The sequence below is a fragment of the Ursus americanus genome, chromosome 8 (assembly GCF_024610735.1).
Source record: "Ursus americanus isolate L20-20 chromosome 8, mUrsAme1.1.p, whole genome shotgun sequence".
Classification (NCBI taxonomy): Eukaryota; Metazoa; Chordata; class Mammalia; order Carnivora; family Ursidae; genus Ursus; species Ursus americanus.
This window is the reverse complement of record NC_142134.1, coordinates 76,908,425-76,933,921: the sequence shown is the minus strand read 5'-3', so window position 1 is coordinate 76,933,921 and position 25,497 is coordinate 76,908,425. Positions and strand designations below refer to the sequence as shown.

The window sequence follows — 25,497 nt, the reverse complement described above, 5'->3', positions numbered from 1 at the left end:
ATTCTCGAAAGCTTACATAGAATAATGAATAAATAGAACAGAGCGTAAATACGAGCTCTGGGCATGAGGTTCTAAAACCGCTAGCTGCCTGTCTTTTCCATCTGCAGTAAGAATACAAAAAGTGTCCACTAGTGTGGCTGTGCTAGCCCTTTAAAGTTCGAACTGCACCACACCCATTGGGGAACAGCCCCGTCCCCAGTCCCCAGGGTGCCCACCTGCCTCACCCAGCAACTATAGGGTTAACGCCTACCCTGCGGAGCACCCGACTCTGGTCCTAGCGATCTGATTGCCCCCCCCCCCGCCCAGCCTCAGCTTACCTGGGGTTAAATATTGAGAAAACCGCCTCTGCTACTGAGACTAGAACTTTCATGGGCACCACGTGTCAATCGCGATGGCCAGCCACGTTGCAAATGAAGTAAGCAAGCCTTGGAGAAGTATCGTTACCCGCCCTACCTGTCACACAGGGTGCGTCTGAGCCTAAGACAGCGTCAAGTCAAGTCGCATCGTCGCTCGCAAGCCTGTGTTGGGTGGGAGCACGGACGGAGGCAAAGGAAAGGCACGGCTCACATCGGGACACCACAGAGCGGCACGGACAGCACTGATGAACCCGTGCTCTCAGGGCTGGCCCCCCCAGCTGGAGGCCACCTCCCTCCAAACGCCTGCAGCTGCGGCCTCGTGTGCCGTCCAGCCCCTGGCTGGCAGCTCGCCACGGGAAATGCCACATACTTCCTACTCTCCCCAGATTTTGATTGAGTAATCCTTGGCTGTGACTTTATTCTTAAGTTTCAGGGTGAAGTTTCTGCTGACTTTGGCACAGAGCTAACGCGAACCCTAAAACAGCATATTGAAAAGGAATGTGGAAAATAGAGCAGCCTTGAGAGAGAGAGAGAGAAGGAGAGAAAGAAAAAGAGAGGAGAGGGCCGGAGGAAGGGGGCAGGCAGAAGGAGATTACTGGATTAGCAGCCTCAGCCATAATCACTCATAACCAATTTCATCTTTATGTTAGCATTTATCAAGCACCATGTGAAGCACGTCATGTGCATATCCTCACTTCATCGTCACCGAATTGATTTTCAGATCCCTCACTTTTCAATTCCCTTATTCCAGGTGCTCGGCCAGAGTCTCACAGACTCTTGAAAACATCCCCAAAGCCGATGCAACTCAGCTGGTTCCGGGAGCTTCCCTTGCCTGTTACAGTCTGAAGAGCGAAGAGCACATGCTTCAGAGGTAACTCAGTTCCCCATATAATCCCATCTAAGCCTGGGAAATTGTGAAAGCAAGCAGCATTAACAATTAAACCGCATCCAGCTGTTACTGTAAACATCCCTTGAAGCCTGTCTCCATGAGAGAGATAAATGATTAACAGCGCACAACTGAGGCTAGCTCAGTTGATCAAAAACCTGCCGGGTGAGAGTCAAGTTCTGGACCAGAGTCAAAGGTAGAGGCATTCCCTTGAAGCCACCGCGGATTATTGGACAGACCTTCCTGGGTGTCGGAGGGCTTCTTGCTAACATGAGGGTGTGGCTAGCGCGGGACCAGCCCGCCCGGACGGTGGCGAGGGCAACAGCTGTAAAACAGGACACAGATGGATGCATGGAGATCGGGTCCTAGGCGCAAAGGCGCAGGATGAAGGGTTTACGCTTGCTACTCTGTTGCTCTAGGAGTGCAATCAGCCCAATGAGAGATACGTGAGAGCCATCACCTCGGAGACGCTGTACCCGTGGGCATTGCTGTCATTACTCTAGGAACGTCACAGTGTCCTCCTGCCCTGTTCCTCTAGCACAAAAGAGGTGCCCACGTGCAAATCCCACTCTGTTTTCAGGACTCTGAGATAAATGGAGGTCTGGAGTGGTGCAGAGAGGCGAGGGACATAGGTGAGGAATCCAAGAGCGTGGCTGGGCAGCATGGGGCAAGATCCAAGGTCAGCCAAGGGCACCCACAGCCTCCTCCTGACCAGTGCACAGAGAGAGCCGAGGGCATGGGAAGTGAAGATGGGCTCCTGGGAGTCCCAGCCAGCATGGAAAAAGGACTCTGCCTGGTTCAGGCATGTGCTTAGGTCCTGGGAGATAGCACCATTTGGGGAACCTGGGAAAGCCCATCCAATTCCCTTGGCGTCAGTTCAGAGCACCCAGGCAACCTGCTCGTGGCTAATTCCATTTCCCCAGTTTCCCAACCTTGAGTTTTTTTTTTTTTAAGATTTTATTTATTTATTTGACAGAGATAGAGACAGCCAGCGAGAGAGGGAACACAAGCAGGGGGAGTGGGAGAGGAAGAAGCAGGCTCATAGCGGAAGAGCCTGATGTGGGGCTCGATCCCATAACGCCGGGATCACGCCCTGAGCCGAAGGCAGACGCTTAACCGCTGTGCCACCCAGGCGCCCCCCAACCTTGAGGTTTACAAAAGGGTGGGCTGGAGAGCAGGAAGAAATCACCTGATCCTTGCGAAGCGTCTACCGCAGGTGTTTTTACTAACCAACCTCCGATGACTGACACAACCTGCACACCAGGAAGATGACATTCCTGGGCCCGGGGTGATTTCAGCTGTGTGTAAGGAAATGCAGGCACACCTGGACAGTGCGATCGCTCCCCCAGACTTTTCAAAGCGTCTGCAATTATCCAGCTGGTGCCCAGCCCTTTCTTTCCCCAGTCACCCGACCTCTCTCTCGACATCATTTTAGCTGCAGGAGATCATTCTCAATGCCAGGATTATTCAACCATTGGTTTAGCAACATCTGGATTGTTAGTATAACGTGATGACTAAGAGGCTGGGATTTGATGTCAGACTTGGAATCCCAGCCTGCCACTCCCCAGCCACGTCACACGGGACGAGTCACCTCTCTGCAAGGTGGGGATAAGGGAGTGCTCATCTCAGGGTCACGTTGTACAGACCAAACGAGATGCTGCCCTTCGAATTGCCTGCTGTGTAGAGCACCCAGTGTTGCTATTGTTTTGGGGAGTCTCTTTGTTGATCATTATTTTTACTCTTGTTTGTTTATTCTTTTTCAAGTATTTATGGAGCACCAACTGCATGGCCCACATAGTGCTAGACACTGAGAAGGCTGCAGAGAAGGGTAAATCTATTACTTCCATTGGGTAATTTACAATCAGGTCAGACAGATGAGCCAACGGAAGGGACCTGCATTTAGTAAGCACCTACTGTGTGCCAGGCACTGGTTAGGCACAGCCTCATTTAATTCTAAGAGCAGCCACTAAGTGTTTGTTAGCTCCATTCTGTGGCCGAGTATCCTGGGGTTCCCGAGGTCACCCTGCTTGCCTAAAGCACCATGACTTGTGGATGAGAATTGACATTTAAAGCAAGACCACCCATTCCACCACCACCCCCCCGCCTACCCTCTGTTCACTGCTGCTCTGGAGGGGAAGCCCCTCACCAGAGATGACAAGCCCGTCAGAGTGAGCCTCAGTACCCTGGTGTCAGACACATCTCTCTCTCTCTCTCTCTCTCTCTTTGGCCCTGCAGCATCCAAAAAGACTTCTCACTTTGGAGGGTCTGCCATTGTGGGTCTTGTGGGCACATCCCTCTCCCCTTCTCCAGGGTCTTCCCATTTCCTTTCAGCATCATCAATTTCTCCTCCACTGGATATTTCTAGGCTATATACAAAGGTGTCTTAACATCACCAACTAAAAAACAAAATCTAAACTAAGAAGTATTGGGGAGGGGGCACCTGGGTGGCTCAGTCAGTTGGGCATCTGACTCTTGGTTTCAGCTCAGGTCCTGATCTCAGGGTTGTGAGATCGAGCCCCGTGTCAGGCTCCACGGTCAGCAGGGAGTTTTCTCCTCCATCTCTCTCTCCCTCTGCCTCTCCCCCCAACTCTCTCAAATAAATTAATTAATCTAGAAGCATTGGCGAGGATGTGGAGAAACTAGAGCCCTCCTACACTGCCACTGGGGGTGTCAGCCGCAGCAGTGACTGTGGGAAGCAGTTTGATGGTTTCTCAAAGAGCACACACACAATTACCTTGGGACCCAGCAACACCGGTCCTGGGTATAAACCCAAGGGAATTGAAAACAGGTGTTCAAACAGAGCTTGTTCTCGAATGCTCACAGCCGTGCTATTTACAGTAGTTAAAATGTGGAAAGAGTCCCACTGTCCATTAGCTAATGAATGGATACACAGTTGTGGTCTGTCCGCACCTGGATTAGCATTCAGAAAGGAATGAAGTCCGGATACCGGCTTACAGTGCAGAAGAACCTCGAAAACCTTACACTGAGGCGAAAAAGCTGGACACAGTCACCTGTTTCATGACTCCGCTTAGATGGAACGTGCAGAAAACGCAGCCCCACAGAGGCTGAAAGCAGACTGGGGGAGGGGCCGGTGGGAAGCCAGTGTTTGATGGGCTTGTTTGGGGGGAGATGAGTGTTTTGGGGGAGCTAGACAGAGCTGGTGGTGGCAGAACACTGTGAATGTAGAAAATGGATAATTTTATGTTAAGTTCACCTCAATTAGAAAAAAAAACTTCCTTTGACCCCATGACCTTCTGTTATCCCCCATTTCCTTGCTCTGTCGCAGCTCAACTGTCCCAGGGGTTCACTGGCTGCCCTTCCTTCTTCGGCTTCAGCGGAGGGTTTAGACCCGTCACAGGGCTCAAGCTGCTCTTACTGAGAACATCAATCATCCAAAGTCACTAGTCAATTCCCTGTGACCTCCCAGCAGCTTTCATGAAGGTGACCACTCCTCTTCCTTCTGGCTCCTTCTAGAAACTTCCTTGTCCTGTCTTCTGGTCAACACGCTGGCCCGGTTTTCCCTCAGCGGCTCCTCCCTCCCCGCAAGGCCGCTGAGACTAGAGGCTCCCCCAGGACTCAGCCTTTGCCAAGGCCTCCTCTCTGCTCCGCCCACACTCTCGTCCTGGTCGACCTCACCCAGACTCGCCCCCAGCCTTCAGCCCACCCGTATGCAAACTGAACTTCTGATACCCCTGCCCAAATCCCCTCTTTTGTCAGGCCTCCCGCCTCATCCAGCCCCCTCCCAGTCTCCAGGCCAAAAAGCAGACTCCTTCCTCCCTCTGAATTCCCTCCTGGTGCCTGTCCGAATCACGACAACTCTCACCACCTTGGCCCCCAGTTATATCCCGGGCAGATGGCACATCTGTCCCCAGACCCTGCCTGCACAGCCTCCAGAGAGCTTCCCGGCTCACCCCCCCGCCCCCCCCGCGTCCACAGCTGCTCGCCATCCAGCGGTGGCCAAAGCGACATCCTCTGCAAACACTCAGCCCTCGGGACCCACTCGGCTTACAGCCTCCGGTGACTTTCCTAGAACAAGTCCTGACGTGCCGTTCCCTGTGCCCAGAATCAGACCCTCCTCCTCGTTCACCCAAGTGGCACCAGAAGAACGAGGGGTAGGCCCCTCCCGACCTGGGTTCCAGCTTCGGGACTTAAGAAGGTCGCGAAGGCCCCCGGTGACAAGCCCACGTCTGCCTCTCCAGCTTTTCACTCTGCTCTCTCCTTCGGCCTCCACACACCCCTCACCCAGGCCTTCTCCCTTCCTCCCGAACACCCAGATTCTGCCATCTTGGGGCCTTTGGACCGGCTGCTCCTTCTGCCCAGAGATCCGTCCCCAAACTACCGTAGGGCTGCTTCATTCTTGTTCCGCAGGTAACTTATCTCGCACATCGCCTTCGAAAGGCCTTCCGTCACCTCCCTGACTCAACCAAACCCACCCGACCCCCAGTCAGCCTGTCTGCCTGTCTGTCTCTCCGTTCCTCCCTTTCTGACTCCTCCTCCTTCTCCCAGTCCGGTCCCTCTCCTTCTCTCCCACCTTCCCTCTTTCTCTCTCTTTCAGTACCTTTTATTTTCTTCAGCGTACTTAAAACCTGACGTTCTGTTTGAGTTTTTTTGTCTGTCTGTTTTGGGGCTCCTGTCTTTTCTCCCCTGCAGAATGCAACTCCATGGGGGTGGGGTGTGGGGAGGGGACCTGTCTCTCATCACTGCTGTCATCCCAGAGCCCAGAACAGAGTCCAGCACATAGTAGGCCCTTCATGCATATTTGTGACAAACTGATCAGAGAAGCCACAGTGCCCGCTGAGCTCTCTCTTGCTCTCAGAAAATTCTGGCAAGAGTGCTCAGCCTAGACTGGCTGCCAGGGGGTCCCACCAGCACTGGGCCCCGAGTCTGACTGAGAGCCGTGGGTGCCACCGAGGTAGTGAAGCACTGTCTAGCGAGAGTCTGGTGGCAACAGCACTCAGTGCCCTGCTTCCCACATTTTCTGCCTGTTTCCAGAACCTGGATGCACAGTCTCTCCGTGGATGCCTATGGCCTGCTTGGGTATCATTTTGGGTCTGACAGGAGCCCTCATGGAACTCTGACTCTGACCTCACAAGCCCTTAAGGAGAAGCATGGGCAGACCTCTGCTTGCTTTAATCACGGTTTTGAAGTAAGTTCGAAATATCAACTTTAAGAAAAGAAAAAATTGGAGTGGAATGTCTGAAGATTCAGACCCTCCTCCTGGCTCTTGAGTTTGGTTTCGGCCGGCCGAGCAAGGCTCTGGCACCCACAGGGACCGCCCCCAGCCCGCCGTGTAACCTGAAGCAATTCAGTTACCCGCCTTAAGCTCAGCCTCCTTGCCTGCACCGTAAACACGTAAACACGACAGCGTGTCCCCGTGACGGGATTAATAATGTATGGACCTAATCCTCAGCCCCTGGCAAAGCCTTGTCAATTGTACCCATTTTATCACTTATAAGTCAACCATTTCTGAAATTCAGAGGGTCCAAGTAAATATTTATACTTAGCTGTTCATTCAAGTTTCTCCCAGGTTCTTGTTCAGCTTGACCAGAGTTGACAAACAAGAACGGAGCCGGCTCTGACGCCCCGAGCAGGTCCAGGGAATTTGTGCTCTCCAGGGAGACTCAGCGTGTGGCCCTTAGGTGTCAAAGGAAGGGCTGTGGGCCCGATGCCAGTTGGCCTGGATCTTCCTGACACTCGGAAGCGCTCATCTGAACAGCTGCGGGGTTCTCTCCCGTCTCTCTGGCCGCCTTCCACACGTTCTTCCTTGGGGCCGCCTCCTCCCCCTTGCCCTGTTCACTCTGCACCGGCTTCCTGGGCGGCTCTGATCCCACCCGCGTGCTGACGACTCTCACGGTTCCATCCCAGCCCAGGTGTCCCGCGTTCCAGGCCAGCCCACGTGACATCGGCACTTGGGTACTCAAAGGAACCTCAGAGTTACGGTGACCCAATAAAGCCGATGAAGTGGCCAGGTCAGTTCTGAGCCGAGCAAGCACTTGGAGGGAGTCATGTGTCTGCGGCCAGGGCGGGCCCCTCGGGCGGCGCTCAGCTGGCAAACTCGAATGAATAACCAGCATCTCGAACTCACCAAGGCCCGCAGCCTACCACCTTCCCTCCCCAAACCAGCTCCTCCACAGTCCTCCTGTCCCGGTGAGTGGCACTGCGGTCCTACCTGCTGTCCACACCCCGCCTCACGATCCAGAATCCAACCGCCTCCCATCGGTTCCTGCTCTTCAGCCCTCCTCCAAGCCGTCTTGGCACCTCTGGGAGGAACCAGTGCCATGGCATTCTGCCTGCTCTCCCTGCCCCTGCCCTGCCCCCGCCCCCCACTTCCCCACAGAGCAGCTAAGTGCTCTTTATAGTGGAGGTTGGAGCTCCTCCCTCCCATGCTCAGAAAATGCCCCTCCCGATGGCTCCAGACCCTCTCAGCTCAGGGTTATGTTCTCAAGCCTTAGCAAGCGCTAGGGCCTCTGACCCCGATGACGCTGTCCCCCCCATTTTCTTCCCCCTACCCCTCCACTCTGGTCAGCTGGGTCCCTTGGTGCTCTTGAGTGGTTCTAATACACTCTTGTCTCAGAGTCTTTTGTGCCTGCTGTTCCCCTGCCCGCAACGGCCTCCCCCAGATCTGCAAAGGACTCGCCGCTTACTTCCCTCTGGCCTCCGCTCCGATAGGACCCATTGGAGAGGGCCCCCCGACACCCTGATATGAAACGCAAGCTTGTAATTAGTCACCCCCTGACCTCCATCTCTCCCGCCCTGGTTTTCCTTCGGCGTGGTACTGACCACCCTTTGCTGGATGTTTACCTGTTTGCTGATCTCTGTCCCCCAGCTAGAATACACGTGTAGCCCAGCTGGCATTGGGTCTTGTGCTGGTCACTCTCCTTGCCTCCCTGGCTCCAGTCCCCACCTTCCCTGTCCTGATCTTTCCCTGGGGAGCCGGCCTGAGGGATGGCATTGGCTGACTCCCTTGCAACCAACTGTCCGCCCAAGAGAGGTGTGGGCAGGAAAACGAAGGGTGGGAAGACAAGGAGGTGGGCGCTTCTTCCCTGCTACCCCCCTCCCCCGCTGCCAGTTCAGCCTCTCTGGCAATAGCTGTCTGGTCCCCAAGTCCCTAAGTGCAGGTGTCAGCAGGTGGCCCTCCTCCACCCCTCCCTTCTCAATGCCACTTCCTTCCCTTGCCCTCAAGGCCAGCGGTAATGGCTCCTCGCTGTCACTGGGAGACTGGCCATTCTTCATCTGTTCTTTTACCCCCACCCACACCTCTGTAAGTCACTTGACTTGTCTGGAGTGGGTTCAGTTTCCTCCTGAAACCCTAGCCCAGCCACCTAGTCATGTTTACTGCTGTGCCTGGCACCTAGAATACAGTCTGAAATGTGGCGCTTGATAAATATTTTTAATTCATTAATTCGCTAATTAATTAATTAGCAGAAGGATGAATGGGAGGAAATCAATATGCTACTTAAAGGAATGAATAGATCAATGAATAGAGCCATTTTGCTTCTTGAAGGAAAGAATGAATTAAGCCAATGAGCTAACTTTTAAGCAAGCATAAATAGGAAAAAAAAATGAAGAGAATCTGTGGGTTCTTTCGAATTGTATGTTCTTTCTGAATCTGTCTCCTGGCTCTTACCTTGAAGGCTAAGATTATAGGCACTTCCTCCCAGCCAGATTGATGAAGGTCTGAGATCCCCTTGACCTTGGTGCCCTGGCTGCTGGCCCTACCTTCCTGGCCGGGCCGCACAGCCTCTGAGTTGTGCCTGGAGCTTTCGGGCTCACCCTCTGCCCAAAGCAGTGAAGACTCCCCCTGCTCCAGGGACGCCCCCATGGTCCACATCCCTGCACCCAGGAAAGGGAAAGCCGCGTGGCTTCTGCAGCAAGAGAGGGCCTTGTTTGCTCCACGGGGGCCCCGACTGTGAGCTCCAGCTTGGCCAGACTCCCTCATTCACCTGGCTTCCAGCCAACAAGCAGTCCTTTCCCGGCTTGTGACAGCGCTCAGGGTGGAGAAGCAGCAGTGAACCTGGAGGGGACACCCGCAAGCGCCTTAGCTTTCCGAGGCGGACCGTCGCTCTCCTGTGTGTGCCGAGGCTTGGGTGGGAGCAAGAGGACGGGGAGAAAAAAGCCAGGGAAGGCGCAGGGAGCGGGGAGCGGATGGCCACCTGGAGCTGCTGTCCCTTTCCTTCTCTCTGTTCCCTGAGAAGCACCTGCTGGGGACCGCTGAGCAAGCAGAAGCACTTCCTCTGAGGGGTCGGGGTGAGGAGGCCAGTTTCTCTCACAAAGTGGCGGGAAGCCCAGTTCGCCCTTCAGGGAAGGGGAAAGCGGCAGAGCAAGGGAGGGGCGCTGGCGAGACTGTCACCCCAGCTGATGGCACGGCTTTGCCCGGGCTGGCTGGACTCGATCGCTCTGTTCAACATGTACAGCCCAGAGTGACCTCCTGGGGCTGCAAACGTCCTAGAGGTGGTATTGGGGCGCATTCCACCCCAAGGAGCAGCCACAGGTGGGCTACAGACACTTGCTCGCGGCATTTGGCCAAGCAAACTCTGGAAAAGAAATCCACCTGCTCATTCATCCATTCGTTCATTCACTTCCGCCTTCATTTATTCACCCCAGGCTTCCTGAGGTCGCACTAAGAGCCAGGCCATCTGTTAGTTGCTGGAGGCACAGAAATGAATCAGAGAAAGTCCCTCCTGAGAGGCGCTCCACTCGTAGGAGGGAGAGAAACGCACAGTTGCGCGGAACGCACTCCTTCACTATTCGGCGGTCCAGGCCCCGTCCCAGGCACTGGGGAGGATGCCATGAAATCACACAGCAAAACTGCCTGTCCTCATGGAGCTTGTGTGCTCGGGAAGGGAGACAGAGGGTAGACCACGCGTGTGATTAAACGATAGTTTACTAGATTGGGATGGGTGCCATGGAAAAACATAAAGAAAGGGGTATAGAGGGCTGTGGGGTGGGACATCGCAAATTTTTAAAAGATGGTTCTGGAAGCCCTCACCGGGAAGGTAATACGTGAGCAAAGACATGAAGGAAGGGAGGGCTCGAGGCTGGTGGGTGAGTTACAATGGTCACAACATGTGTGCTATGACGGCCACACACCCCAGACGGGCAGCTCTCTGGGTATGAAGGAAAGGAGTTTCCAACAGCAGAGCAGCCCAGGGAGAAGGGCCAACAGGGGGAGGAGCGACCAGAGTACAGTGAGTGGGTGAGGAGAGTGACAGATCTTTCCAGAGAGAGAAGTGGGGCGAAAGATGGGCTGGTCTAGTTGCTTGGACGGGATCCTATTGGCACAGGGTTGACTGAGCGGAGAGACAGTGGTGTGATGGAGGGATTCAAGGGCTGACACTGGACCCCCAAGTTCAAACCACAGCTCTGCACTGGCTCTGTGACCTTGAGCAAGTCACTCGACCTCTGGAAGCCTCAGTTTTTTTTTACCCTATCTGTAAAATGGGAAGAATCACAGAACTCACTCCACAGGATCAAGTGACTTAGGACTGCATCTGTAGGATGTGCTCCCCTGAAAGAGCACAGAGGGTGGACTGGAGTCAGGGACGGGGCCAGACTGGCGGCAGGGAGGCACATCTGAGAGCTTGAGAACAAGAGCTTGCAAGGTCCTTAATCACACATCCCGGAGCAGGACATGTGCAGGAAAGATGATTCACCCCTTCTTACAGTGCACGATTCCTAGGCACGCTCGCTGGCTGTGAGACAGACACGGTTCTGCCCTCTTGGGCTTGCAATCTAGAAGAAAACACGCACCATCCACGGTAGGCTTGCAACAGAGCACATGGGGTCAAGGGACAAAGCTTGACCCTTGAGAAGCCTGGAACACCAGTGAGGGCAGGGACAGCAAGATGCTAGTCATTGCTCCCACCTAGAGTTTCTCAAAAACATAGATTTCTGGCCCTGGCCCAGACCCACTGACTCTGAAAATCCAGAGGAAAGGTCTCATAAGCTATGATTTTAATAAGTATCGCAAGTAATCCTAATTATCAACAAAATTGGCAAATGCTGATCCAACACAACTCCCTCTTTTTTACAGATGGGAAATCTGAGGTCCAGAGACCGGGCCAAGGAGGCATGGCCAGTGTGGGCAGTTGAGTCAGGGGTGGAAATCAGAGCCCTCCGTTCCCCGACAGCATTCATCTCCTCGGGCTACCTGACAAACTACCATAAACCAGAGAGTTTCAAACCATAGAAACCTCCTTTCTCCCAGTTCTAGAGGCTACATTTGGAGATCAAGTTGTGGCAGGGCCGTGTTGTCTTGAAGTCTCCAGGGGAGAAGCTGCTCCCGCCCTTTCTCTTAGCTTCTGAGGTCACTGGCCACCCTTGGCCTTCCCTGGCTTGCAGCTGAAACCGCAGCCTCCGTCTGCGTCCTCCTCGGCCTTCTCCCTGTGTGGCCTCCGCTTATAAAAACACCAGTCCTATTGGATTAGGCCCCACCCTACTCTAGTATGACCGTATTTCCAAATAGGTTCACATTCAGGGACACTGGGGGTTAGGACTTCAACATGTTTTTTGGGGGGAGACATGGTTCAGCCCACACCCCCCCAAGCCTTGGTGGCTCCCCACATGAACATGGTTCTGACCCACCTGATTCTGGGAAGAGCTGAGGGCACTGACACTAACATGAAATGGACACAACAGCACTACTATACTAAGAAAGAATGAATGGGTGGTGACTAAGAACCCCCGAGTGGAGAGGGAGCTGGAGTCATGGGGGACATTTCCACTAGAGACGGTTTGACTCGATGTCACTCTGGGCGTCTGGACTCCTGGCTCCCGTGGGCACTTTGCCCACTTGGGCTTATCTTTACAGGACTGTGGCTGGGCGGCCTGGAAAGGACCGCCTCGAGCAATGCTAGCATCAGCGGTGTGGGAGGACGTCTTTGGGATCTTCTGAACTCGGAGATGCCACTCCCCTGTGTCACGGGTGGTTTGTGGGGAACTGATGATAAAATGCAAATTAAATAATAACTGGAGGGGCACCTGGGTGGCACAGTGGTCAAGTGTCTGCCTTCGGCTCAGGGCGTGCTCCCGGCGTTATGGGATCGAGCCCCACATCAGGCTCCTCTGCTATGAGCCTGCTTCTTCCTCTCCCACTCCCCCTGCTTGTGTTCCCTCTCTCGCTGGCTGTCTCTATCTCTGTCAAATAAATATATAAAATCTTTAAAAATAAATAAATAAATAAATAATAACTGGAAAAAAATAACATTTTTAGAGAGCTTGGCAATTTATGGAATGCCTCACATTTATCATCAGAGATGGTCCTCCCCAGAATTTTGTAGGGAACCCACACGTTATACTAACGATGAGAACACCAAAGGGCAGAGAGGTAACTGGAGGTCACACAGGGAGTTGTAAATGAGTCACCACTAAACCGGGTTTCTTGGTTCTCGGCTCAGGCCTCTCCCCACGCCTCCCATGACAACAGGGCTTCAGTGCTCCCCATGGCTTTTATATCTGCAGTTTTCCGAGTCATCATGACCAGTCAATCCACCCATCCATCCATCCATCCATCAGTAAGTATATAAGTAAGTCCATGGCTATGTTCAATAAAATTATTATTTACTCTGGTTACTGGTTCATTTACATCGCCTCATCTGTTTCCAACGGCAACCGTGAAGCCATCTTGGCAGGTACCATCCCCGAGGCTGGAAGGCTGGAATAAAGTCAAGAGCCGCCACCATCGCTGCCAGGTGGGGTTCTGCTGGGCGAGACCCCGAGAAGGGATGCTCAAAGGAACAGAGGTCGTCTCCACCCCCATGACGGGCTTCGGCCCCCTCCCTGCATGGCTTCCTTCCAGCTGGGAGCGCCACCGCTTCCTGGAAAGCTCGCAAGCCAGGGTGTCTTGAACTGAGTTAAACTGAGGCGCACTTTACAGGCATTGGGGAGAGCCCCTGGAATGAGTTAGCTGGGCTCTGCAGCCAAGCGAGAGCTTGGTGCAGAAGCAGAACGGAAATCAGTATGCACCGCATTTGTCCTGCAGCAAATAACCTCTTGTTATGATCAAGAACCTCCCCTGTGCCAGAGCCTGAGACACGCTCTCCTGTTCCAGCCCCCGATCGTCTGGCAAGAACTTGTTTTTGAGACTCAGACACAGACTCAGAGGCTAAGTGGCTTGCCTGCTGCCTTTAGTGCGGACACTTGCCGGGGGTTCACTCAGGGTATAAGGGCTGGGAAACTTCCTCTTCAACTTCTCTGTAGTCTCCCAGCTCCTATGGTGACCAGGCTGCAGGCACACCAGGCATCAGCAGGTATGGAATTCTCCAGACGATCCATCTGTGCCTCCTGGGCAGCAAGTACTGGAGGTTCTAGAAGGGGAGTTATTCACTATCTCACTACCTGTCTGAACACGAAGCTTACCTGCAAGTTCCCACCCAGGAAACGCTCCTGACACACAGACTCTTGCACTATGTTCCTGGACGGGACATTTGTCCTGCCTCACTGTCTTCTTCCTGTCCTAGGAACTGGGTGGGACATGCTCCCGTCCTTCCCTGAGGAGCCCCGAGGGCCCCCAGAACTACAGCCTTTGTGCCCCATGCTGCCCTGGAGTGAATGTTGGCTCAACACCTCCCAGGTGTCCAAGTGGGATTGGCTGACGTTGACTGGTCAGCGTCCCCCTCTCTCTCCTGTTGGGCAGACCATGGAGTGCCTCCCTTCTTCCTGAGCATGGCCTTGACCTTTATAAAATGAGTGGCTCCTGAATACCCTCTGGAGAACCAGGGCCGGGCAGGCTGATGAGAGCAAAGATCTTCTAGGCCCACCCCTTACGACTCTGATTTAAGGGACCTGGCATGTCACAAGGCACCTGAAATTTGACGAGCACCAACCCACGCCACCCGCAGCTGATCCTGACGTGCGGCCCTCAAACAAACCATTGGCTTATCTGTGTTTCCCCAACCTCAGCCTTAGCTTGCTGTCTTGATACGTTCGAGTTATTTCTTTTTTTTTTTTTTAAGATTTTATTTATTTATTCGACAGGATAGAGACAGCCAGCTAGAGAGGGAACACAAGCAGGGGGAGTGGGAGAGGAAGAAGCAGGCTCATAGCGGAGGAGCCTGATGTGGGGCTCGATCCCATAACGCCGGGATCACGCCCTGAGCCGAAGGCAGACGCTTAACCGCTGTGCCACCCAGGCGCCCCCGTTCGAGTTATTTCTATTTTTTACCCGGTTTTGCCCTAAGCCAGCAGTTCTCAGCCTGGCTGTTCACACTAATGGGGCTTGTGCAGAATGTTGTGTAAAATCTCAAAGCCAGGCCCCGCTGTGGGCTGGAGCATTTTAAAAGCTCCCCAGGCGATTGTAAGGTGTGGCCATGGTCGAGAACCACTGCCCTAAGCAATGATATGCTTGCAATCTAATGGACATTAAAATATAGGCATAAACGTGTCAAGACAAGCATGCTCGTGCACAACCAACCCAAAAGCATCCTGCGTTCCAGGCTTTGACAAACCCTAGTCTAGATGTAAAGGCTCTTCTGGACTTTGGGTCCACGTCCAGAAAAAGAATTCTCATTGAGACTCTCACATGTTCTAGACTTCCCCCAGGCACCATCACTCATGACCTCGCGATCCCCACAGCAACCCGCCGCGGGATGTCATTATCATCCGTTTTACAGATTTGGAAACTGAGGCTTAGAGGATCAAATGCTGACTCTTCTATTCCTGGGAAGTTAGTTCAGAGAGTTCAATGCCAGGTGCCAGATCCCAAACATGACACTTTCTCTGCCCCGCCTGGGGCCGGGGGCGGGGGGGCGAGCAAGCCTGCCTGCCTGCGGGGTTGGACTGAGGGCTGCTGGGACTCTAAGCACGTACTGGTTTGTGACAGCAGCTGACCAAGAGGCTTTCCGAAGGATGGGGCTTAGGGGTCAAGGGCGTGTGGATGAGCCCTACCCTCGGCAAGCAGGCTAGTTTCACCACGCTCACCCCTGCCATTAACTTCCTCTGGTTTCTTCTAAGATGAGAAAAAAAAGGAATACTGTATGGTGACTAACATAACATAATAAAAATTTAAACATAATAAAAAATTTAAAAAAAAAGAACAACAAAAAAAGAAAAAAAAGGAATAAAATCTCATCTCTCTTTGAGCCTTAATCAGCATTATAAAGATCAGATTTGTCATTATTCAATCCTTTCTGAGGCTGATAGGGTGGCTCGTCGTGACCTTTAGTTCCTGGCAAAGCCTAATTGCACGAGAGCAGTTTGGAAACGGGCTGCATTGCTTACTGATCCTATCTAATTCCTTTCAGATTTCCTGACCCGCTAAAGACCAATGAGACGCGTTGTGTATTTTCCAAAGCAAGGACGGAGGCCTCTCTGCTCCCGGGTGGCCCAAGACAGCTCTGTGTTTGGAGGTTGACCCTCTGAGGGGTTCCCGATGGGCACAGTGGGATGCTAACAGGAATTTCCCAAATGTATTTCATTCCTAAAGCAAACAGTGGACGCTTCTGGTTATGAAATCCTAGCATCTCAGCCCCAGCAAGGAAGGGATTGGGGAATCATGCTGCAGAACTTCCTTTTAGAAATGAAGAAACAAGTGACTCAGACTGACGTGGCTAGTTAGCAGAACCGGCGGACAATGCCACATACCCTGAGGCCGACTCCATCCTGGATTCCCAGCACCGTGGATACTGAGATGAATAAGGCTTCGCTCCCGTCCCCCAGGCATGCGCCCTGCGTGGGGGTGGGGGACGCTCACAGACATAGAATGTGCCGGCATACTTTAACAGAGGCGAAACATGGTCTTGAGAGGGGGCATGCAGCTGTGCTGTTTGGGGTTCACCCATCATCCATTCATTCACTCACTCACTCACTCATTCAGCGGTGTGTGCCGAGCACCTGCTGTGTGTCAGGCCCACTCTGTTCTAGGCGTTATGGCCCCAAAACCGAACCAGGCAGAGAAGGGCCCTGGCTTCCTGGTCCTTACACACCATGGGGAATCAGACATTAAACAACCACACACTGGACAGATGTTTAAGCCAATATGGAAAATTCTAGAAACTGATGTAAGGTGGTATGAGAGGCAACATCAGGAGATTCTGACCTCAGCTGAGGAGTCACAGTTAGTCTGACATGTGCAGATGTAGGGTGGGGGTGGCGTGCCAGTCCAGGGGAAGGGGCAGCCGGTAGGAAGGCCCAGGCTGGAAGGAGCTTGTGTGTGAGGGTTTGAGGGACCGTGGGGCTGGGCCTGGCCTGCCTTGTAGGTGAGGTTAAGGATGCGGGGTTGAATCCTAACAGCAATAGGAAGAATTGAAGGTCTCTAAACCTGGGCAGGGGGTTGACGGGGACGATGAGGTCGGCCTCTCAGGCAGCCACGCAGTGCTGGGGTGTTAGCACTGGGGGGACGCAGGAGGACAGTGACAAAGTGGATGCAGGAAGATACAGTCTGGTCCGCGTGAGAGATGATGGTGGTTTACACCAGGGTGAGGCCAGGAAGAAGGACCCACTCGCATGGCGGCTCGAAGGATCACAGGAGACCACAACCCACGCTGGGCCCAGTGCATGCAGCTTGGCGTACGGGGAACAGGGGGCCTGGCTTAGCTGCTGTGACCATGTGGCCCGTGTCCTGAGACCAGGCTGGAGAGGCGCTGAGATCTTCCTTCAAACCCTTTGGGAAGGGTCTTGTGGAAATTAGTGCAGGGCAGAGACTTTGGCTTCAGATACACTGGGCGGGTTCCAGTTCTGAGGACTTAGCGCTGTGACCCGGGGCGAGCTCTGCAAGCACGCCGAGCCACCATTCCCGTTTTTGGAAAAGGAAATTCGAATCTCTCGGAGCAGGACCAGCACGGCCGCAAGTAAGACTCAGAGTCAGAGTCTGTGGAGCAGTTGAGGAAACCTTACCCCACCCCCACACACATTATTTTCGGTAACACATTCTTCTCTCCATCCTCTTCGAGTGCCCATGATTCTCTGAATGCCTGACTCCAGTTCCTCCTTCCGTCCTGTGCTCCGCGAATATCGAGGTGCGGCTCTTCACAGCTTGTCATAACTGACTCGAGTCTCTTGTGTTACGTGATGTTACTGGAAAGCACTAAGGTTGTCTGTCTGGCAACCGAGGAGATGCGTGAGTCAGCTATGTGGTTGTGACGTCCCACCCTGTCTCCCAGCCCTGGTTGTCACCCGCCCTGCTTTGTCGGGGACCTGCGTCTACCTGGCCCGGGCTGCTCCTAGCGTCTCGGGCTGCTTCCCAGCGGAGGTTGAGCGTATCCCGAACACATTCCCCCCGCCTTTCCGCATCTCTGGCTCACAATCATCTCTCTAAACTCAACCTAAGCCTTGCTTTTTTTCAAGAAACCCTGAATATGTACCCTGAAATCTTCTGGTTATAGTATTTTTGGTTTTAAAAATGGAGAAACTAAGCTTCAAACCCTTGGTATACAAAAGCCTAAATTCTTCAGCAGAATATTCTACCACTTGGCCTCGCTGTCCCTGCCCAGCCTACACTGACCAAGAAGTAGCAAGGGCGGGGCTTTTGACCCGTCCCTCTCCCCCCGCCCCCGCCATAGTGGACATCATCAGTGAATCCTACCCCTCTCCCCACGGTGCCCAGATACGAGCACCGTGGGACCCACGCAGCGGGGCTGCTGAATGAGGTGCCCCCTTCTTGCCCGCACTCAATTCTGCGATGCAAGTGTGGGACACAACCTGGCCCATATCTGTCTGCCCACCTCCTCTGCTTTCTCTGCCTGGTCTCCCCCACCTGACCCACATGTCATCTCCTTCCTAAATGGGTCCAATGCAGCCAGGTGAAATTAATGACCCCTTCATCTGGTCCTAGGCGCCTGCACCTGGGGCTGCCAGCGCCGAGTTCCTCCTGAGCCCAGGGACTCGAGGACAAATTTAAAATGGCGGTCTCATCCTTTACTGATTGGCATTTTTAATCACAAGGGAGGTGGTGATGAGAGCAGAAGAGGGCAAAATATGAAAATGGGATAGATTTCATTTAGGGCAAGTTTCTGGACCAGATATTCCCACAGCCTGGCTCAGCAGGGGCCAGGTACCTCTGAAAGGTTAGCTTTCCTAAAATACGTTCGTTGAGAAGCTCCAAATGGCCATATCCTTTCTCCGTCTCGAAGGGACCGAGTCTTCTTTGTTGGTTATCAATGAAAAGGATTGGATCGTGAGCTCTGATAACATTTATCAATAGTGTTGTCCCAGTGGACCATCCGGGGCAGCCAGAACGCGCCTTCCCAAGGATCCACGCATGCCTCCCAGCCGACCATGGTGGGGGGGGGGGGATACTGTTGTCATCCAAATATACAGCGTAACGGGAGCACAGGGAAGAGAGCTAGCAAAGTTTGCGTTCCCTCTCTTGCACATTGCATGACTCTGTACAAGTTTCCTTAAATCTGAGTCTTCGTGTCTTCCTCTGTAAAATGGAAAATGTGATACTTAGCTTGCAAACTTTGTGTCAGGATTAAGAGACATGACGGATGAAACGTCTTCTCACCATGCTGGCACAGAGTAAAAATAAATCAATAAACAAGTGTATTGTGGTGAGTGTGTCACTGTATTTTTAAGTGTACGTGCGTAATTAGTTTTGATACATACATACACCTGTGAAGCCATCACCCCATTCAAATAGCGAACACGTATCAACTTGCCTCGTGCGTCTCTGTAATCCAGCCGCCGGTCCACTTTCTGTCCCTATGCATTCGTGTGCGTTCTAGAGTTTCATACAAGGGATCGTATACAGAGGACACTCTTCTCCACACGTGTAACTCTTTTGCACATACTCTGCACACATAGAGCTCCATACGGTTGTTTTTATACTCTGTTCATACCTTGTCATCGTGCTTCTTCCACTTTACATTCCAGAAATTTCTCTTCATCATTAACATCGTTTTTAATGGCTGTTTTAGAGTCTATCTTTTAGATGGCCATATGCCATTTAACCGGTTGGTCATGTAGGCTGTTTTCCCTTTTCCAAGGTTACAAGCAGCTCATAGAAATGAGTTTATATAATTTATGACCTCCTATGTCTTGACTGACTTCGCATGATGTCGAAACTCATCCTGTTCCATCAGCTTCTCGGGAAACCTTCTTTCCTCGGCTTCCAAGACAATATGCTGTCGTGTTGCCTCTGCTTCTCTGGCTGCTCCTTCTCCCAGAGCTGGGGCTAGGGCGAGGCAGTGAGGCGTTCGCCTCGGCAACAAGATCTCAGGAGGTACCGAAAACCTCAATCATCAAGATAAACATCCAATGCAACATTTTTAAAGGGTCAAAATAAATACAATAAAGTCCACGATGAACAAAATATTAACACTTTAGGTAAAGGCAGAATCTGGTGGGGCCAAGAGCAGGTGCAGGCAAAGGGAGGTGAGCCTTGCAGGGGGAGCGTCAGCTCCAGGACCGTGAGAGAACGGGTATGTGCTGTGACGGCAGCCGCGGGATGCGAACCCAACACGCGTTCCTCTTGCTCCATTTGACTGTCGTGGGCCATGGCCACCAGCTTCTCCCAGGTCTGGCAGCCCTCCCCACCCTATAGTGCCCTCATCTGAGTCAGACTCTGGATTTGAACGCAGAGACCCATACTGATGTCCTACATTCTTTCATCTGCCCATCCGTCTTCACGGTTTCCTGGCAGAACCCCAAGCCTGGGTGGCTGGCTCTCCACTTTCTCTTCTGCTCCATGGATGGGCCAGCCCGGCATTCCATCCTAACACATGGCGTCACGCTCACGTGGGTCTGTGCTGCTGGCACCTCACTGTCCATAAAGTGTTTGTCAAGCCTCCTTTACTTTCCTTAATCCTGTAACCTCCCCATCTACCCCTCGCTCTCAGCAGATGGCTGGGTGGTCCCTAGACTCTGCCATTGACTATCTGACACAAGGGCCCAAATAGCAGGTCCCCTTGCCTTAAGGTGGGACAGTGAGTGGCTATGGTAGGGATTCCCTCATTAATCCCCCGAAGACTTTGTGGCCGTTTACTCAAGTACCCACACACTGGGGCAAATTAGCAATCAGACACTGGATACAGGGTCTGGGTTGGCACTGATATCCACATTGTCACAGCCCCCCGTTAGAATAAGCTATGTGGGAACCAAGTAGTCAGCATGGTTCTGGCCCAGGCCTGTCATACAGCAGCACACTGAGTCAACAATCCCACCCCGTGGTCATCTGCCTGGGTCCAGAATGTGTTTAGGAAAGACACGTTGAGCCCCTGGAAGAACTCTTACGTTGGTGCCTTGACCTGCAGAGTCAGTCACTGCGTAAGAAAGTCTGAGACTGTCTATCTCCTGCCAAGATAGTAAATGAGAAACCATATTGCATTGTCTATATTTGTTATATTATTATGTTGCAAAGGTCAATGCCACCCTAAGAGTATTGAAGCGTCCAGGAGTGGTGGTCCCTGTTGTATCCCCATTGGATTCACCAGGATGACCCTACAGGAACCGTACGGATCATAGCAGAAGACTATGGAAACTTACTTAACCACGTAGGAGAGCCCCAGTTGCAGTTACCGCCCGTACAACAAGTTCTCCAGCGTGGACTGACGCAGCCTTAGGTACGTTGAATGCAGCTATTAATTGGCAACTTGATCTTTTTCTATCCTGATCGGAGAGAAGGATCAGAAGCAGTTTCCATCCACAGGGAACAAAATGGTACCCATGTACAGTCTTCCTCTAGGGAGCGACTCACTCTTCTGTTATCGCGATGCACTCCAATGGCACTTAGACAATCTCGACATTCCATAGGACGCAGCGACGGTTCTCTGTGTTGATGGCATTGTGTTAAGGGCACTTGAAAAGCATGAAGTACTAACTCTGTGTGCCTTGGTAAAGCATATTTGTCCCAGAAGGTGGGGGATAAAGCAGTCAAGATCCAAGGTCTAGGATCCAAAGAGCCAAGGGTCACTTCAGTGAAGTTCTTAGGGATTTTCTGGTCCAAGGCACGCTGGAAAGTCCCCTCTAAGGTGAAGGACAAAGTGTCACACCTGTGCCTATAATGCCTGGGAGAGAAGTACGACCTTTGGCAGGCCTCTCCAGGTTTGAGGGGCACACATTCCACACTCAGGGAGACCATTTCCACCTACTTATCAGATGTGGAAGGGTTGAGTGGGACCCAAGGTAGGGAAGCCTGTGTAGCGGGCTCAGGGAGAGGCCTCAGCAGGCTTGCCCCCGTGCTGTCCAGCCCAGAGAACCACAGGCTTCCGTGGAGAGAGATGCCAGGTGGAATCCCTGACGGCCCGACTAGGAGAGTCACGGTGCCGACCGCCAAGGGTTTAGAGCGAGGCCGTGCCGTCTACTACAGAGAACAGTGCACTGTTTGAAAACAGCTGCTGGGCCTTAGTAGAAACCCTATCTGAGCACAAAACATTACCTGAGCCTGTGGTCACTCGTGACCTTGGCATTTTCTAGGGTCGGGTAGGCCCTGCTGGAAGGGGTACATTTGGGTTGAAGGTCAGGAGAGCACAAGCAAACTGCACGAGCAGGCGCCCCAGACCCTGGGTCATCTGCCTCTGTTGCATGGACGCTTCTCCCTCAGCCGATGCTCCTCCCTCAGCTTTGCTTCTCCTTTAGCTGATGCTTCTCCTGCAGCTCACACCTTTGGCCTTATGGGAAATTCCCTTTGACCAGCTTAGTTTGCGCAGGTTGCCATAACAACGATACCATAAATTCGTGGCACAAGCCACTGGAATTTGTTTTCTCCTAGCCCTGGAGGCTGGAAAGTCTGAGATCAAGGCTCCAGCAGGGTTGGGTTTCTGGTGTGAGCTTTCCTCCTGGCTTGCAGATGGCTGCCTTCTTGGGGTGATGTCATAGGGCAGAGAGGGAGAAAGGGCAACTTCCCTGATGTCTCTTCTTAAAGGACACTAATCCTATCGGATCAGAGCCCTCCCTTGTGGGCTCTTTAACCTTAATTACTTACATAAAGGCCCTGTCTCTGCATAGAGTCACAGTGGGGGTCAGGACTTCAACAGAGGAACTGGGGCGGGGGTGGACACAGACATTCAGTCCATAACACCAGCTGACTGAGCAAGCGAGCAATCCGAGCTTGGGTGGTGGGCACATGAGCCTGGCATGGGTGCAAGCCCACATGTTGTACTGCTGACCTGCCACCACTCAGAGGTGGCCTGAAAGACGGCGGCTAGGGGACAACTCCCATGGCCAGAGCTTCCGGTGGTGCATCTGGTCACCCGCTTTGTGGCCTGAGATAGGCGCACGCAGTGTGGCCCTGCGGCTCTCTGGAAGCCGGCCCTTACCCGTAACTCCCTGGCATCGCGTCTCCTGGCTCTCCACCCAAGCTGCACGCACCGTTTCCCCTCTCCTTGGAGAGTATGAGACCCCGTCCATGGCTGTCCATCAGCCGAGATGCCTGCTCCACGCTCTCCTCCTTCAAGACTCAGCTCAAATGTCCTTTCCTCATGCTACCCCCCGCCAACAGAATTGGTGGGTGCCCCTCTGCTCGCCTGGTTTTCTGACTAAGGTAAATCTGGGTTTTGTGATGCACGCTACGGTTCCTTACAGACCCTGTTCCCGACCAGATCACGGGCACGTTGAAGGCCAGGGCATCTGTAGGCTGACAGCTCCATCAGATTCAGGCCGCTTCTCTAAGCTCCGGACCCACGCATCCAATCTCACCCCGGACGTTATCACCTGCGTGACTCACGGACTCTCGAGGTTCTCTCCCAAACGTTCCCCACCCCGAGTCCCCTGTTGCCCCAACAACTCAGTGGGCAGCTCTCCCAGCCTCCTCGGGCAGCTAGCCGCATCCTGGTTCCTCTGTTTCCTTTTCAGCCTCATCGTGCGTCAGTAATGCTCACCGGTTCTCGATCCAAACTGCCTCCCAGCATCGCCTCCTCTGTCACCTGGCTGCCACCTGCTCTCAGCAGCCCTCCTGTAGGCCATCGCCAGCTTCCCGTTGTGCTGGGGGGACACCCTGCACTGCCCGCACGCCCTGCCTTTCTTCTCCATCCAGCCCCTGGCTCGTGGCTTTCCTGGTGCTTGTCACCCTTCATGATCATTCTGTCTGTCGTCTGATGATTGCATCTCCCCCCAGACAGGGACTGTGTGTCTGTCCCTGTCACCGCTGTGCCCCAACAGTCAGCATGGCTTCTGACTCATAGGAAGTGCCCAACGAAAGCTCAGCGACTTAGTGCTTAAGGCGCAACGAAAGGCTGGCTGAGCTGTTCCTGGAGCGCGTTCTTGAGAGGCTCGCGTACGGACGGGACCAACCACACTATGAGAGCCCAGCACTGATACCCATGTTTCCAAAGCCAGCTCGTGAAGTCAGACATAGCCCTAGTAAGTGCAGCGCCAGGGGCAGAGGAAGGAGAGGCAATCGGCCGGGTGAGGAGCCTACACTGAGATGACCTTCCTGCAAGGGTCTGCTCCGGTCCACGGCTTGGAAACCGTCGGCAGTGCACTTGCATCCCGGACCAGTACTGAGAGCGGAGTCAAGCTCCTCAGCCAGGAAATTGTATCTCGACTCCTTCCATGCAGATTGTCCACTCGGAGGCCCAGGGAGCACCCAGGGGAACTCACCCCATCAGCCCATCTGGTGAACATCTGACAACCTCTCCCTCCCACGATGCTTCACAATCACTCCTGCTTTCCCTGTTTCACCTATTTAAACGCTCACATATAAAAACAGAAGACTGACTACTTCTTATGAAAAGGTTGCAAGGGCTCTAGAGAACAGGGGCTCCGTCCAGAAGGTCGGTCGTGACGTTGGTCTGCCGGAGGCATGCGTCTGCTGAAAAACGCACTCCATTCCCTGCTGGGTTTTAGTGGTGGAGCGAGATGGGAGCACAGGGAGACAAATAAAATCTTAGCGTCTTCCACTCTTTTGTCTGGTGCTATTTTCTCCCAATTCTGATTTTTAACATTTCATTAAAAAACCCATCTTGATCTCCTAAGAGTCAAGTTAAAAAAAAAAGTCTTTATTGTAAGAACTAACTGCGGGATGCCTGGGTGGCTCAGTCAGTGAAGCGTCTGCCTTCGGCTCAGGTCATGATCTCAGGGTCCTGGGATTGAGCCCCACATCGGGCTCCTTGCTCAGTGGGGAGGGAGCATGCTTCTCCCTCTGCCTCTCCTCCCACCCCTGCTTGTTCTCTCTCTCACTCTCTCTCTCAAATACATAAAATCTTAGGGGAAAAAAAAAAGAACTAACTGCATAGACGAAAGCCAGGGGGGGATTTACCAAGGGACATCACCAGTTTTCCTTCCTGTTTTTGTAAAGCGGAGCTCAGGAAACCCAAGCAGGCGAATCAGGCCCGTTGTCTGGAGTCACGAGGGCAGACTTGGGCCAAGGCCAGCTGAGCTCGGCCCCTGTGTTCCCGGCCCTCAACGGACAGGGAAGGCGGGGCTTTCCCAGCGACTGCCGCATGCCAGGAGCTCATCTTCCTGCGTCCCCGAGCGCCCTGCAAGGGCTCCAGCGAGAGCCCATGTCTGAGAGCCCACACAGGCCAAAATGAGGAGAGACTCTAAGTCAGATCTGTTGGCTGGCTCTCCCCATGTCTTTCCCTCCCCCGTTCAAGCATGCGGAGCCAACCCTGGCTGGATTTCCCAGACCCATGTCCGTAGGCTGAAACCACCTCGTCTCTTTGCCAGGGCCCAGCGTCCCAACACCTCCCTCCTTCACTGCCCTCTTAAATGCAGTCACCACCCCCCCGCCACGTCCGCTCCTCGGGGATGCTCTGGCCACCGCACGGGCGGGGCCCATGCACTGAACACAGCGTCCCACGCTCCTTCCGGGGCACTTGGCACTGATCCCTCTAGGGAACACGTGTGCAATCCCACAACAATTACACGTGACTGACAATCATTTGTAGATTACCTTGCAGATGTTACATCTCATAGCAGCCGTAGGAGGGAACACCTCTTTATCCGTGCCTGACGCCAAGAAAACCAAGGCTAAGGGTGGTTCTGTGATCCATCCAAAGTGAAGTTAGCCCGGAGCAGAGCGGGAGCCAATCCAGGCTAGCAGTCCTGTCTCACCGCACGGCCTCCCAGGCTAAGTTCCGCTTCCTGCAAGTGCGGAGCCCAGACTCAGACAGCCTGGGTTCATGCTGCAGCTGTGTGACCTTGGGCAAGTTACCTAACCTCTCTGGTTTCTGTTCCCCGTCTGTAAAGCGCGATGATAAACATCGCTCCTGCTTTGTGGGGTTGCGGTGAGGATTTACTGACACAGACGTAAAATCCTTAGAATGGTACCTGGCAACTGGTGTAATATATGTTCGTTGTCAGTTTTCCTTTAGGAATTTTTATTATGCAAAACAGCATCGGGGGTCGGGTAAGAATCTTAACTGAAGACAGAATTCTAGG

The 25,497-nt window shown here is 53.3% G+C and overlaps 1 protein-coding gene across 5 annotated transcripts in view; it reads right to left on the bottom strand.

The window, feature by feature from the left end:
* The window catches only part of SLC2A9 (solute carrier family 2 member 9), a 286,157-nt gene that overhangs the window by 255,982 nt on the left and 4,678 nt on the right, over positions 1-25,497 (bottom strand). Inside the window, exon 1 of one of the 5 annotated variants that reach the window (XM_045771356.2) lies at positions 25,010-25,144. The exons of 2 other annotated variants lie outside the window; for them this stretch is intronic. The gene's annotated coding sequence lies outside the window, so the exon portion shown is untranslated. Of the gene's footprint in view, positions 1-453; positions 610-25,009; positions 25,145-25,497 lie in introns of those variants that run through there. 2 more of the 5 variants (XM_045771358.2, XM_045771355.2) reach the window with 2 other exon arrangements.